General features: G+C 31.2%; 1 protein-coding gene and 1 long non-coding RNA gene across 9 annotated transcripts in view; one reads left to right on the plus strand and one right to left on the minus strand.

The window, feature by feature from the left end:
- The window catches only part of LOC115232614 (dystrophin), a 744,226-nt gene that overhangs the window by 557,487 nt on the left and 170,020 nt on the right, over positions 1–16,719 (plus strand). The window lies entirely within an intron of this gene.
- Positions 1,086–16,282, minus strand: LOC118767636. The gene is made up of 2 exons (XR_005003555.1): positions 12,713–16,282; positions 1,086–1,216 (listed from the first exon to the last, which is right to left on the minus strand). It is a non-coding gene; the product is annotated as an uncharacterized LOC118767636 (long non-coding RNA).

Consider the following 16,719-nt stretch of genomic DNA (forward strand, 5'->3'; position numbering starts at 1 on the left):
CACTGGTATTTGTTTCCAGTCTCCTATGAAAACATGACTGGTCTTATGGAAATAGTACCTTGCTTGGCAACAGTGAGGTTTGGTGACAGGAAGAGCACCAAGCCATACAAATGTAGACTTTAAAAAAATTATGATGCTTCCTGATGTTTTCTGTTACATTGTCTGATACAATTCAAAGGATTTAAAGAAATCCAAAGTAATTTTGTTTTAGCAATAGTAGAGAGAGAGTGTGTGTATGTGTGTGTGTTAGAGGGAGAAAGAGTGTTTAACAAAAAAATTACACCATAATACAACCATTTGTCTATTTTCAAATGAATAACAATGTTTTTAGATGTTCACTAAAATTCTCATTAGGAATAATACTTCTATTTTATTTTCTTATGAAAGTTGATAAATGAATGTTAATTTGTCTAGGAGGACAAGGTTTAATTTTTTGTGGTTTTTTTCTGTCTACAACATTTGGTTACTTCTGGGGTTTTGGTTTTTTTTTATGTATATTTTGGAAAGCTGAATGTCAAACCAGTGTTAGACTTGGTACATTGGTTTTTCCATGTAATTATAAAACAGACGCTGTTTGTTATGTCAGAAATCACTAAACAGTATCTTATTCATTACTGAGCAGAAAATGAAATTAATCTTAATGTGATTAGTTGACAATCTTGTTAAGTAATTACATTTCCTAAGTTTAAGTTACATAATCAAATTGATTAACTCATAGGTTTGTAAAAAGTAGGGCTTTTTTTATATTTTATTTTGGAAACATTTAAATCCATAATGAATTTCTTTTACGTTATATTTTTATTCACTTTTCTCTCTCCTGCCCTCCTTATAACATTCACACACTAGTACTTGTTTTTTTTTAAATTTTATTTTGCTTCTTAGTATTCATCAAACTTCCTAAAAAAAATATTTTAGAAATTTTCTATCATCATCATCTTTGATAGTCTTTATCATCATCAATTCAAACATTCTCAGTACATGGAAATATCAATATGTAAAACTAAACATTGTAGTTGTAGCATAGATAATCTTTCATAAAATGGTCTCTCTCTCTATTCCATCATAAGATCAAAGACCTAAATTACCTTGTCACAAATAATATCATCAAGTATGACACATTGCCTGATGAAGTCATCTCTGCTTATTGCTTTCCATTGGATTTGAATCATTATACTCTTGTGTATAAAATAGTCCATCCAGGGAATATCGATAGGATCTAGTGAAGGCATGAGATTTTTTTTTTATTATTTTAATGAAGCTGATATTGTGTCAGTCATATTTTAAGATTTTGTGATAATAATAATGTTGTTTTGTTTTTTTTGACATAACTTTACAATGTGTATGTTTTAAAAAAAATACATGTATATTTTTAAATGAACAACGATAATGTTTTTAAATGTTCACCAAAATAGACAATACAGAATATTTCATTTTGCCAATCTTTTACCATTGTGACCCATTTACACGAATCAATAATCTTCTGCATTTTTTAAAATATATTCCAGTGGGACACATAACACTTACCTTCCTTAGGGAAAAATTCTGCAATAAATGTTGTGTAATAACCCCTGTCTTTAACTTAGTGTAAAACATATTTATAAACATTTTACTTTTCTTTTTCTCTTTTTTTCTTTCTTCATATATTTCAGAAGTTAAACATATTGTCTAGGTGACCCTTTCAAAATAATATTGTGGTCCCATAATTTGGGAAATACTACTCTATTAGCTCACTTTAAATTTCTCTATAGTTGACTTTGCCAAAAGCAGGTTCTAGGTGTTGGTATTTATGAACCAAATTAGGAAGCTTTACATAGTTATTCAACTTGATAAAAATAGCAGTCAAATTTCTTTTAAATTGCACTTCATTTTTAGGTAAAAAACAAAACAGGACATATAAGTTTAAGTAACAAGGAAAATAGGCATTAAATGATGATAAGTTTAGGTAATTTGACATAAAACTATGCTTGAAAACATGGGGTGGTCATGGCTAAATTAGCTCTGATCATAGGTATACATGATCTTGGTTTATCTTGAACGTAAACACATCATTCTTTTGTAAGTGTATGTGTGTGTGAATATATATATATACGAAATGTTTCACTTAGAGCTTCAGAATAAAATGTTAGTTGTAAGCTAATAAAGTTCATTGCATAATTTTCTGTTCTTTTGCCATTGTTTAACTTCATATGTATAGACAAATCCAAGAGCAAAAGACAGAAAAATAAAACAAAATTCAATTGGATCTACACAGTAAATGTATCAGATTGATGCTCAGTAAAATTTTTAGATTGAATAATTGGAGAGAAGAAGAACATGGATATAACTTGCTACTGCAGTTGTTACTTATGCTTCATTTTTCAGTGAGACATAACATCATACTATAGATGAAGCTTATTGGGCTGCACCTACTATATAATGTGACATCATGTGTTGGTGAATAATGAAATATATGTAACAACTTGAATAAAGGAGTACCAAGTTATGCCATGGTTCTTTTCTCTTATTATTCCCAGGCTATTCATATTACATCATAACCCACTCTCAGATATGCACAGCCTGTGTGTGCCAGCAACAGTGAGTTTTTAACACACTTAACATTGGAGCTGAAACCTCTATGGTTTAATTCTCACACATCAAGTGCATCCAATCATACCTGTGTGTGTGTATATATATATATATATATATATATATATATATATATATATATAGCTCAGTAGTGAAAGCATTATACTTATAATCGGAAGGTTGTGAATTTGGTTCCAAGACTGGTCTGTGTGTTGTGTTCTTGAGCAAGGCACTTTATTTCACATTGCTCCGGTTTACTCAGCTGTAAAAATGAGGTGCAACATCACTGTTGCCAAATTGTATTGGATTTTGCCTTTCCCTTGGTCAACATTGGTGGCATGGAAACAGATATGCATGGGAAACTGCTGCTCTTCCACAAACAACGTTGCCCAAACTTGTGCCTCAAAGAACTTTCTTGTTGCAATGACCAAAGGGCATTCTTCATCCATTGTATATGTCCATATATATATATATATATATATATAATATATATATATATATACACACACACACTGAGTTCTAACACCAGGTTATTACTATTACTGTTACAAATTATATATATGTATACTAGCTGACGTACCCAGTAATTCCTGGGAAAGCAGGGCTTATCCCTTGGTTCCATTCTCATAATTGTTTCACTAATCCAGTAACAATACAAAGTATATAGCCCTTAAAACAGTTTTTGTGCATTAACATAGAATACCAAACTGTCTTACTCAGGATCTTGTTTTTAGGAACTCCCAATATGTTATGAATACCCAAATTGTGAAGTCAGTTATGTAATAACATGAAATTAATTACCCAATAGTAAGAATTCAAATAAAGTAGCCCCAAAAAGGGCTTTAATACATTCCCAGAGTATATAGAGCTATATATATTTTAGTATATATATGTATACTAAAATCATGAAGCATGTTAAGTAATAACAGGCTAATCAGACATGAGATAATAACAATTCAAGTAAATAACTCTGAAAAGGGCTTTGTGCATTCGCAGAGAATATTACCCTCAGTGGCACTAGTGTTGGTATATTCGGGAATAACTCACTAACCGAAATAAGTAGATCTATTGTTTAGAATAATACTATTTACTTGTTTAAGCGTTGTACTGGATAAATTACGAAAATAAGTCTAACAGCTCAAATACTAAGAAATAAGCATACTCAATTTGATCTATACCAAATAATTTACAAAAATGAATTAGTTATTTCCCTTGGCTATATTAAGGATCCCTTCCAGGAGCAAATGAGTTATTTTCTTTGGATGCTTAATAAAATATATTAGTTATATGTAGTAGATATAAGTATCCCTACACTGCGCTGCAATGGTGGAGAGGTTAAACTCCCTGCAATCCCCCAACCTCCAGAACCATTGAAGAAACTATTAATATATTTATATACATATATATATTCATATATTTATTTATATATATATATATATATATCTGTATATTTATATATATTTAAAATAATAAGGGTGAAAAATTGAATATTAATTTGATTAATATCAATTTAACACCAGTGGTCTAGCATATTTAAAAATCTGAAGTTTCAGAAAAAATTATATTACATACATATAAAAGGGATGACCTGTAAGTGGACATCCATTATGCTAGAAGAAGATCTGCTATGGTCTTATCACTAAGAAAGGAATGTTCTCAAGAAAAATTTAGCAAATGTCAAAATGTAAGCGAGCAAGACAAATGAAAAGATATGAAATATAGATTAATCACAAACCATGGTTATGTTGTTAATGCTTACATAATCATTTATGTAATCATCCGCAAAACTCGTCAGTGTGATCGTCTTAGCAACCATAATTTGCAGAACTATACATGGGACGTCTGCATGAGATTAAACATGTATACAGTTCTACCAATTATTTTTCAAAAGCCTTCGTTATGGCACACTAAACTACCGGAAATATTTCTGTTGAAAATAATTCTCTGCAGTGAATTTTGCCGGTTAAAGAACATAGCTATTTAAATTTAAAATAATAAGGGTGAAAAATTGGATATTAATTTGATTAATATCAATTTAACACCGGTGGTCTAGCATATTTAAAAGTCTGAAGTTTCATAAAAAATTATATTACATACATAAAAAAGGGATGACCTGTAAGTGGACATCCATTATACTAGAAGATCTGCTATGGTCTTACCACTAAGAAAGGAATGTTCTCAAGAAAACTTCATTCACAAGCCACATACAATCTTCCTTCTGCTTTGAAAACACCTGTTGCCAACAGATGTAATAGTTCTCAGAACTTTCTCCCTCCTATTCTTATTCTAGCATCTATACTTTCAGAACATTCACTTCTGCTAACCAGGTCGCCTTGGTAACAAAAACTATCTTCTACTTCTAGGCAGCCTCCAGATCATACAAAAAAAATTATTTCTCATGTATCCTGAGTGTTTATTGCTCTTGCATAAACATACAAAGACTACTTTTTCTGTTAACTTTCCCTTGGTTCCACTGCACCTCTTATGAGTCTATTACTAAGCATTGGATACAGTGTATGGAGTTTCTCTCTCTGTGACTTTAGGCAAATGTCTTCTATAACCCTGAGCCAATCAAAAGCTTGTGAGTGGATTTACTTGACGGAAAATAAATGAAGCATGCTGTGTGTGTGTGTGTGTGTGTGTGTATACACGCGTGCATGTGTTTGCCTCACATTTCATGATACTAGTAAATGAGTGTCACTTTCATACAAGCAGTATTATTCATTTCCAGTATTTTGCAAAATACAGGGAAATATTACCTTGCTTGGAAACAGGTGAGGACTGGTGGCAGGGAAGGCATTTAATCATAGAAAATCTTCAATAAACTCTGACCCATGCAAACATAGAAAATTGGACATTAAAATGATGGGGATGATATATATGTGTATGCATTGTATACACACATGTACACATAACACTTCCTACTGCACAGTTTCATTTCCTCAAGGCTGTTACACTGCTGGATGGAACTCAGAACTCCATGATTTGAAAGAGATCTTCATAACCACCAACCTGTCACCTGGCTTACTTTTGATATGCTCAATCCTAGCAGATATTAGCTGTAATAGAAGCTTTTCTTACTATTGCTTTGCCATAGTGTTTTGTAATTTAATTTTCAGTTTTGTCTTTTACTTTTGTTTTGGTGCTTCTTCCTCTTCAAATTTGTCTGTCACTTCAACCTCCATTTTCATACCTTTTGGCTTCCTTGAAGACAGAAGACAGTTTCTTTTGTTCATGTTTATTAGATATCTGTGACAGCTTGTCTTTATTTCTTTACTAGACAGTTTTGTATTTCTACTGTAGATATTCAATATTAAGCTTTCAATTACTGAAGTCCTTTATTTCTTTGTCTTTACGATAAATATACTTCGTCAGTATAAAATCTTGAATTGTCATCTTTATTTTTCTTGCTTTTTTCTGTATTCTTGATAATCTAATTAATGTGTTCTTAAGAATACACAGTTATTACTTACAACTGTGACAGCTAAAATATTGGTACCTATATACTCATTTACTTTTAGCATGCAGTTTACTTTTAAATATTAATTTGAGTCATCTTTAATATTCCTTCTGTATTTTTTCTTTTTTTTTTGTGCTTTACATTTTGTTTATTTTATGTATTTGTAACTTTGAGCTATTGTTTCTCATTTGTCCATGACATGTTGGATATACCTTCTTATCCTATTCATGCCTGATGTTTCTTGAACACACAAGGAGAATGATACTGTGACGATAATCCTAAGCTATTCTCTGACTCCTCTCTCTCATGATAATTGGTTATAGCATTATCATCAGTAATACATTGTTATAACCATAAAACTTTTGCATATATCTCCAACAAAGATGTTTCCTTAAAGGAAATAGTTTTTTTCCCCCTTTTGTCTTAAATTTTAGAAAGACACAATATTTTACTTTTTTAACTAGGGTGTGTTTGTGTGTATGTGTGTTTTGCAGAGCTAAATAGTGAAAATTTCATAAATGTAATGCTTTTAGGTGTATTTAACTACCTGGTTTTCCTCAGCCATCATCAAAGTTTAATTTTCTATTTATTAATATAAAGCAGTGTAAATGACCAGTCAGGGATAATGTTATAAGTATAATAGTAATGTCTTGGCATTTTAATTTTGAAAGTGCTTGAAACTTCTTTGTTCTTTTAGAAGATTCTGGAGGTCATCAAGTTTATAGTGGCAGTTATTATATCTCTCTAAATATCATTCTTCTGAGTTATACATAAATTATTATTCATTGATTAATTGTCATCCCTGGCATTTCCTTCATGTTATTGTAATTTAAATCTAAACAAATTAGTCTTCATTTTCTTTCAAAATCAAATTCTATCCAATAAAACAAAGAAATAAATATCATGGAAACATTCATGCTGGTTTAACAATTTTAGTAGCCACCTTAAAAAGAAAACAAATGTTCAAAATAGATAGTTGAACTATATAAATGGTATGACAAATACTATTAGTCATCCAGAATTTTATTATCCTGTTCCTAAAAATCCAGAAATAAAAAGTGTTACTTAAAAGAAGTTTGATCAATAATATCAGAAAATTTTTTAATAGTGAACTTCCATTACATTTTACATATAAAATGTTTTCTTTAGGGAAAAAGTAGATTATTGAAATGTTCTAAATTGTATACTTGAAATTTAAATTTTTTTCCTCCTCATTCCATATCATATCCTGCTTTATCCACATTTTTTTTGTAGGCTGATCTTCAGATGTTCAAATTTAACTTCGACTACTTTGAACTCACCTATCTGGTTATACTTGAAATGGTTCATGTACACTGTCAATTCTTTTCTAAATTTTATTTCTACAATGCTGCTAATCTACGTTAATTTTAAGCACTTAGTGGGAAATTCTTGAGTTTACACTTCATTATGCATAGTGAGCTTATTTGACTTTATTTTCCTGCTCTCCTTTCTAGAAATAACAGGTTCATTTAAGAAATTCAACTTTCTAAATTGAGGTTCCTTAAACTGAATATCATCATAACCATTTCAATTTCCATTTTATCATGCTTGCATGGGTTAGGCAGAATCCATTTAGGCATATTTTCTATGACTAGATACTCTTCTTGTCACTTGTTTTTAAGCAAGATTTTTTTTTCTTTGTGGCTAGACTTATTTCCACAGAAAATTTGAAATTAATAACACCACTTGTATGTTTATGGTGCTTGTTTACAACTAATGCACTTTGCCAAGACTAGGAGATGCACACATGATAGACTTCTTACAGTTTCTGTTTACCAAATCTTCTCAAAAGGTTTTACCTGCTCCAGGGCTATACTAGAAGATACTTGGCCAAGTTGCCACCCTATGGAACTGAATTAAAAAATGTGGTTTGCAAACAAGCTTCTTCACCATACAGACATGCTAAGAAAGAATGATTTGATATTCTCAATAGTTATAGGTTTCAACAGTCAGATGTTGTTTCTGGATATAATTGCATCCCTCAAGAGTCACAACTATCCAAACTTTTGCATCTCTGAATTTAAAAACTTGTGTTTAGAACTGCATTGGCTTTTAATTTTCACTATTGCTTTTTGTCTCAAAGCCTTGGAATTTGAAAACATTTAAATATTTCCAGCGATTCAGTTTGCTCTTTTAGGCACATTGGTTTCTATTCTAAGATTTGTTTAAATGAATTCAATTTTAAGTCATCTGCCGAAATCAAATATTTTTGTAGTTCATTAATACCTTTAAGTATGCTTTTATATTCACTGAAAACTCTACTCGAAACATTTGATAATGTTTACTCTTACTCAATTTAATGAAAGGGGAAATATCCATCAAACTGTTTTCAATTTACCAAAAACTTGATGAAGAGAATTTTCAGTGTTTTAGTAATTATTTTTAATAGAAACAACACGCCACCAAACTAAATATAAATAAATAGCATAGTATGTTGGCTACTTCCTATACACTCAGAATTCGAATTCTGCTGAGGTTAACTTTATCTTTCATTCATTCAACATTGATAAAATGATAATCAGTAATGTATCAATTACACTATTTCTCTACAAAAATGTGTTTGTGTCTGGCTAAAAGAAAATATCGTCCCTGTCAGATTCACCATCTTTAAGAAAGACAAGCAATTGCAGGAAACCAAGTAAAATTATTTTGATAACTATTTAAAAGATCTTCAGTGAAATTACCCTTTTTAAAAATTGAATCAGTAAAATTTATAATAATTGGTATTGTTTGTTTTTGAATAAAGACAACTATCTACAAAAGAGCCTCATGAAATCTTGTCTTAATGTATGAAGTGAGAGCTCCTCTGAAATTCCAGCCATGATGTGATATCATATAATAAGTAGTTAATCACAAAACTTTAACTGGTCTATGAGAAAATAAGAGGCTCTGATACATATTTCTGCCTCTTTAATTCTGTACAACTTGAAATTCAATTACTTTCAGATCTTGTGTTTACTTTTATCTGTATTTATCTAAAATTATAAAAATCTAAAGATGATGAAAACTGAAGTATTTGGAGGTGGAGAGGGAATTGGTTAGTCTTCATTTTTTAATTGACTTTGTCTTTGGAGATGGTCAATACAATAGTAATTAAAATTTGGAGTGATTTCTCTGCAGCAAATTATAACTACTTGCAAGCAACATTTGATATTTTAGGAAAATGAAGGTATTGTATATAAAACTTGTTAGAAGCTTTTAAAATTAATTGCTGCCAAACAAATTGGAAGAATACGGTAATTTGTCCATTCCCATAGTTACATTTAATTCATGAAGAGCTTTTTAAAGGTGATTATTTTCTTTTAATATTCACTGCATTGAACTTACCATACTTCATTATGGTCTTGAAGCTTAATACATGTGTGTGCATGTGTGTATGCATGCACGCAAATACACATGTGTGCATGCATATTAAAACCCAGAGTGCAATGAAATTATTGGTAGTTTATGTTGGCAAAAACTGCTTAGTTAAGAAATATATATTAAATAACAATAGCAGTTAATTTAATAACTTATTAATCTTCCTGATACATTTAATGTGGAATGTGTTTATTTAAAATTCACAGCAATAATCACTGATATATTGAAGAAAATGATTGTCTTTTAATATTTTTACTACTGTTCTGAATTTTAAGTGTTTTATATGAATGATATATAATTTTCAAATAGCCAGATGTAGATGTTTTTTTGTTGTATCATAAGGGTTAAATTGTAATATATAGCCAATTGTGAAATTAATGGGTGTTCTGTAGCTTTTCCCTCACAGTACTTTTATTTCTGGAGAATTTTATATCTATCACTATACAGGATTTGTTGCTAAAATATAACAGCCAAATTTTTTATAAATAATTTATATCAAAGCTGAATCATTTTGATTCTTGCAACAGTTACCATTTTCTTTCTCTTATTCCACTCAAGTCTAAAATTCCATTGAAAATTCAGTGAGTTTACATGACTGCAACCAAAATCATACTAACATTATTAATATTCATATTGATTTTAAATATCTGTTTTCACATTCTGTTTTCTTTACACATGTCAACTATGGTATGTTCTCGAGACTGGAAATTAAAAAAAAAACTTTTTGCAGATGCAGTTTTTACTTGATAGAAACCTTTTTTTTTTTTTTGCTTTATCAAGGCCTAGTATGAGAACGTTCAACAATTTTCACTATTTCTGTCAATTTGAAATAATTATTCACAATTTCTATGATTCAACAATACCAATATACACTAGCACCTGCATAACCTCTCTCCTCCTTTACTGCCATCACCAATCTGAAATTGGAAATAAGAGAGAAATGAAAATAAGTGAAAGGAACTGTTGGAAGTTAATTTCTTGTGACTTTTTCAAAGCTGATGTTGACTTCTTAGATTCTAAAGCTTATACACAGAATAAATCATTGTTCTGAATGTTCCATATTGATTATCTCTTTTCTTTGCATAAGGGAAATCTGCTTTTGCAAAAGAACATTCCAAGAACATAACTGTAGATATCACCTGGCCATGAGTATTTTAGTGCAATTATATCTAAATTGTAACAAAAACAGCTCATATAACCTTCTGATCTTTATTCAGATATTATTAGTTCTTCAAATGAGCCACAGCTAGTCATTTTGTAAATGATTATCTATAATCAAAAATAATTCCTTATGGTTGGAAGTTTATTCAAGTTAGTTCTATGTTAATGGTTAATAATGATACCATCAAAAATATATTGCCATTTATTGAAACAATTGTGCCAATCCCTTTCAAAATATAGCCATGAAGAAATTGTATTAACAATTTCAAATGTTGTCTCAGAATTTTATAAGAAAAAGATGTTTTCTCAATGTTATTAACTAAATTGGTTTTATTTAGCTCTCGTGTCCCAAGTTTCAGCCTAATTCTGTATCATAGGCAATAATGACTGATCACTTTTATGTTATTCATTGTCGATTGTAAAAAAAATTCCTCTGGGATTGATTGATCTATCTAATGAAAACCCAGTTGCCACAGTTAAGTTGTTAATTATTCACATTTATCTGTAAATGGTTGTTATGACTCAAATAGTCATTATTGACTATTTGTTTTTTTGGTGTTTGCTAATTCATTAATTTTACATCAAGTAAGGAATGGTCCTGAAATTTGTAGATTGCCATTTTTTCCATTTGTGAACAGAAATATATAGATCAGTTGCTCATGAAGCAGAAAGGTCTATAAATATATAAATCAAATTAGACACTAATATATATCAACTTAGCCTACATCTATAATTACACAGCATGATAGATTTAAGGCATACATGTTAACAGCAAATACTAGAGTTGGGTATTTAAGTCGAACTGTTTTTCTTTCTCACATGAACATTTATAAATAAATATTAAATTACATTTAGATTTTAAATTACATTTACGTGCAGGTGGCACGTAAAAAGCACCCACTACACTCACGGAGTGGTTGGCGTTAGGAAGGGCATCCAGCTGTAGAAACATTGCCAGATTAGACTGGAGCCTGGTGCAGCCTTCTGGCTTCCCAGAACCCCGGTCGAACCGTCCAACCCATGCTAGCATGGAGAACGGACGTTAAACGACGATGATGATGATGATTATTTTTATTTGGTTAGCATCCCAATTTAGTTCATGTTTAATATTTATTACTTAGTTGTCAACAAATTTGAGAGTTTTTCTGAAACACATTACCTTAAAATATGGAGTTAATCCAGAAATAATGGGGTATATTTTACTCTAAACATTTCATTAAATTATATCTTCTTGTCAGAAATATTTGCATGACTCTACCAAATGAATGATATAACCAATCTTTATTTTAATAGTTGATCTTGAAAAATATATCTGTCTACTGTTCTTTGATTACCCCTAATATCCAAAGAACATTATCAGTATTTGTGGGGTTTCTGAAGATTTACTTCATCTTTTATATTGGAATCTGATCTGAATTCTTTTAATACTTTTAAATATTTCTTTATCTTGCTAAATACTTCAATCCCTCCTACAAACTTAATCAGCTTTTGTTATATGCTAGGCACTATTGATTTTTAACAGATGTATCTGTTTTTAAAGAGTAAAAATATTGAATTCTTTAATATATATAAAAGAAATATACCCTCTTTTTATGTGTGTGTGTATATATATATATATATATATATTTCTTACTGAAAATCAGTTGCAAACCTTTAAAGACTTGAATTTCATTGCTATTAACTGCAATGCTAGTTAATATTCAAGGGATAAAATTAAATTTATGATTCCTTCTATTTTCTTTTAATTCTAAAATCAGATCTTTTTTACTCAACTGCAGTAGAGATAAAATATTGGGTTATTTATTCAATGAAAGAAAGAAATTATGATTAAAATAAGAATAGTATTTACTTTTAAAATCTTGTAAATTTATGTTAATAATAACGGTATTAATCCTTAGTTCAATAATTCAAATGATCTTACTTAGGAACTGTATTTATAAAAGTTTTAAAAACTACACTGTCTTATGTAGCACAGTCTAGAAATAGATAGAATTGTTATTGTTTGAGAAAGGAATGGCAGCTCTCCGTCTGTTAGATCCTGAATGATTGAAATAGCTGAAATGAAATATGGATAAAGAGTTTTTTTGTTTTTTTTAATAATTATGTACCAAAGCAGTTTTACAGTATTCAAGATAGCTGACTTACATGAAGCTGTAATCATATAATTTCCTCATTGCCATCAATAGCATTGTTCATCATCCCCATTTTAACGTGTTTATGTTTTGTTTTATATTTTATGTCATTAAAGGTTTTCCTTCCATATTTGCATCAACTTACAGGGGTATTGGAAAGTTCATAGCTTTGGATAAAAGAAAATACAAGAGGATCAGTTAATTATGATTTTATTCAACATATTCCCTCCTCAGATCCAGTTATTGCATTGGTCCTTCAGTTTTTCTAAGCCCTGTAAAAGAACTCAAAAGGTTGGGCCTCCAACCAGGCCTTTCATGATATCTTTAAAGCCAGGAACTTTTCAACACCCTGCCGTATGCTTTTTTTTAAAAAATAAGTTTGGTCTGAAAGAAGGGATTTTCTCTAATGGCTTTCACACGATCTCTAATATGGTCTACTTTTGTACATACCTCGAAACCCTTTGTTACAATCAATACTAGTAATATCATCTTAAAAGCTGAACTCTGTTAGTTCCAGCAAAAACAATCAAAATGCTCCATTGTCTTGTTGCTCCAGTTGGGAACTACTTCAGTTCTGGTTCTTTATCAGAGTTCCAGAGACCCCTCTGTGCTTTTTGCATGCCTATTGTTTACCTTGACTATAAAGTGTTGATCTGCTTATTTTCTTTTCTACATATTCAGAGAAATCATCTACAACATTGAGCTTGACCGAATAAGTGTGCTCCTTTATGTTCATCCAATCTGCCAGAAATATCAGTCCAATTTCTCTTGCATCACACCATAGCATCATTAAACTGATCATCATTAACCCAACAAAAGAATAAGGAACAAGTTGAAAACAAAACTGTTCAAATATTAATGAATAATAAGAAAGCCTTATTTGGAGACAAATTTGAAACAAACTTAGAAATATCACCATTCTTAAGCAGTAGACTTAAATGAAGTTGGAAGCATTCATTGAATGATATACAAAAAAACAAAATAGACATGTGGAATGCCTTTTGACCATAAGTTTACTTGATCAGGGCTGTCTTAACAACAACAACAATAACCAGATAAAGTAGTAATGTCACCCACTATGTCATCTTCTACTGAACTATTTTAATGTTTTCTTTTTGTTCTAAACCAATATGGATAGAGTATCTAGAGTGTCTGTGCTTCCATAGTCAAATGAATGTTGCAAATCACCTCAATAATCAAATAGACCCTATTAGCAACCTGATTAGATAAGGAATCAACACAGTTCTGCTTCATTTATGTTTTTCTTCTGTTTTTTTGACTTTGTTTAGAACTAAGTTGTCATGGTAATATAGTATAGATTCACATGAACTTATCTTTCTGCCTCTACTTCTAATCTTTATACTAAATAAAATATCCATTATCTTCTGATCCAGTTTGATGCAAAATTATCGACCCCTGCAAATAACATCCTCAACTTCTTTTATTTAAATATGGTGATCTCTTTTTGGTTCATTAGTTTGAATTGCTTCATAAATATAAGGCCATTGATCTACTCCCCAAATTACTTAGTAATCGTCCATCCTTACTATACATTATGTTTGCAAAGGACATGGAATTCAAAACTATTGATCATTGGTGATATATATTTAATATATTGGGAATGTTTGCCAACTTTTGGAGATTTTCTCCAAAAAAAAAAATGTATATATTAGCTTTTAAAATTCAACAAGTGGCTTCCAACTCCATTTTAGTTTACTGCTTCTTAAAGGGCAGTGAAATTTCAAAATTTCTTTCATCTTTATCTCCAAGTATAATTTTAATTAGCTGCCATCATTGAGTGGTTTCATTTTATATAAGGTAATAGTTTTGCAGTTTCAAATTGTACCCTTTTCTCTTAGCAGAAAACCTTTCTATCTACTAAACAATACAATAAGTTAGTTGGCGGCTGGGTTAGTGATGATCAATTCATTGACCTGTAGTAATGGGTTCAAATCGTACTATAGCTACCTTTATCATTTCATCTTCCTGTATGTCAGTAAAATAAATATTTGCAATAAATGTATTAGGGTAAGTGGTCAAATATTGATCCACATCAAACATTGAGTTTATAAATCACATTTCTGTCAGCTATTTCTGCTTGATTAGAACTGACCAGTGTTACACAACTGCAACAACAACAATCATTGTTCATTCTGCGGTGATAGCCATTCAAATCCACACGCCATCTAGTTAAATTCATTTTCCTTTACAAAGACATCAAATCTATGCACAACTGTATTCTGAAAGAAAGCAAAAAAGGAAGGAATGAAGGTTGTTTACATACAAAGAGTAGGTACTATTGGGGCTTTTTGACTTTTGTGTTGCTTCATTTTCTGAACATGGAAATTTTCTTTCCAGTGTAGAAAACAAGGAGACTATGTCTTTTTGTCGTTTTTTTTTTAATCCAGGTCTCTTGTAGAAATCATTCATAAACTGTCATTTTTCAGTGTAGCTGTTGATAAAAATAGCTACCCCCAGCCAATGTATTTTGTGATTTGTAGATTATTATTGTTGTTGTTGTTGTTTTACCTAAAGTCAGAATTAACAGTTGGCTATTTGATTTTATAGTTCTGCACATTATGATTAATAATCAACGTTATCTTAATCTCTTCTAATCAATGAAACATGATTCTTGTGGATTTTTTTTTTTCCCTTGTTTTACTTCATCATCATCAACCACCAGTGTATATATACACATGCATGCATGCATGCACTCACACAAACACACACTCATTAATCAGCTTCTTAAGATTTTGCATTCTTGAAAATGGAGCAATGTAGCTGTCTATTTTTCATCAGCTTAGGTAGTATATGAGGACACTGCTGTACAGAAACAGCAAAGCTGATACTAACAAATGCAAGGCAAGCCCTTGTGGTTGTTACAGAAGAGGAGAAGGGAGAGGCTAGTGCTGGAGTGGTAAGGAGCTGCTAACAAAAAGCTCTGAAGGCAGACTTTCATTCATCTTTCCATCAATTAAAACTTACCTCTCAGTTCTGTGCCTTCCTTCTATCTACCTCTGTAGTTCTCACTGCCACTGCCCACGTATCCCCCGTAACATATGCATCCCTTTCCTCTTTCCCTATGCTCATCATTCTAATATTGTATAATCCACAGAAGGCAAACATGATGTAAAAAGATTCTCTATTTTTGTTGTTGTTATATCTATCTACTGCTAGAACTGATGCTTGCCTAGAAAATGTTGGATTGACTGCTGTATTACAGCAGCAGCAACAGCGTCTTCAACATGTACAACATTTCTGCCTCATTTTATCGGGGAAAAAAATCTGTCTCCATTTAGCTGTTGCTATTACTGTCCGTGTGATTGCATTAAGTCCTTGCTTTCACAACAAGCACTACTCCTGTTACCAGACCTGTTGTTGCTATACATATATATATAGAGAGAGAGAGATAAATATATATCTATATATATACATAGAACAGTTACAGATCACTCCCCACCTACGTTATCCTTCTTGTCATCATCATCATCTGGTTGTTGTGAGGAATGGTTCTATTAGGTTGGCTAACCCATTGACGACGACTACGACTATCATGAGAGGTGCTCGGCCTGGCTGGTATGAAGAGGCATGGTCGCTATGGAGGTGGGAGGCCATCCTACCCTCTATTGTACAGATACCTGTACCTGCGGGCACGGCTTCAGTCACTGATATATGCCAGGCAGGTAGGTAAAAGTTGTCATCCTCCATTTCTTTCTATATCTTCTCTTGTTGTGTTCTATGTCTATTGCATAATGTATATAATTCCTACATTTGACCGACAAGGTAACATCTCAACCGCTCTCGGTATTCTGAATTTGCACCTACACATATGTGGAGACATGTGCACGCACGATTGTATAAGTATATATATGTATGTGTGTATACATGTGTGTGTGTGTCTGCTCATGCATACACAGACATGCTGCGCACAGATTTGAGTACCACATAAATATACTCTCTTCCCATGCACATACATACTCTAACCATATTGATTGCCAGTTTGGTTGTATTTTCATTTGT

The sequence above is a fragment of the Octopus sinensis genome, linkage group LG2 (assembly GCF_006345805.1).
Source record: "Octopus sinensis linkage group LG2, ASM634580v1, whole genome shotgun sequence".
NCBI lineage: Eukaryota > Metazoa > Mollusca > Cephalopoda > Octopoda > Octopodidae > Octopus > Octopus sinensis.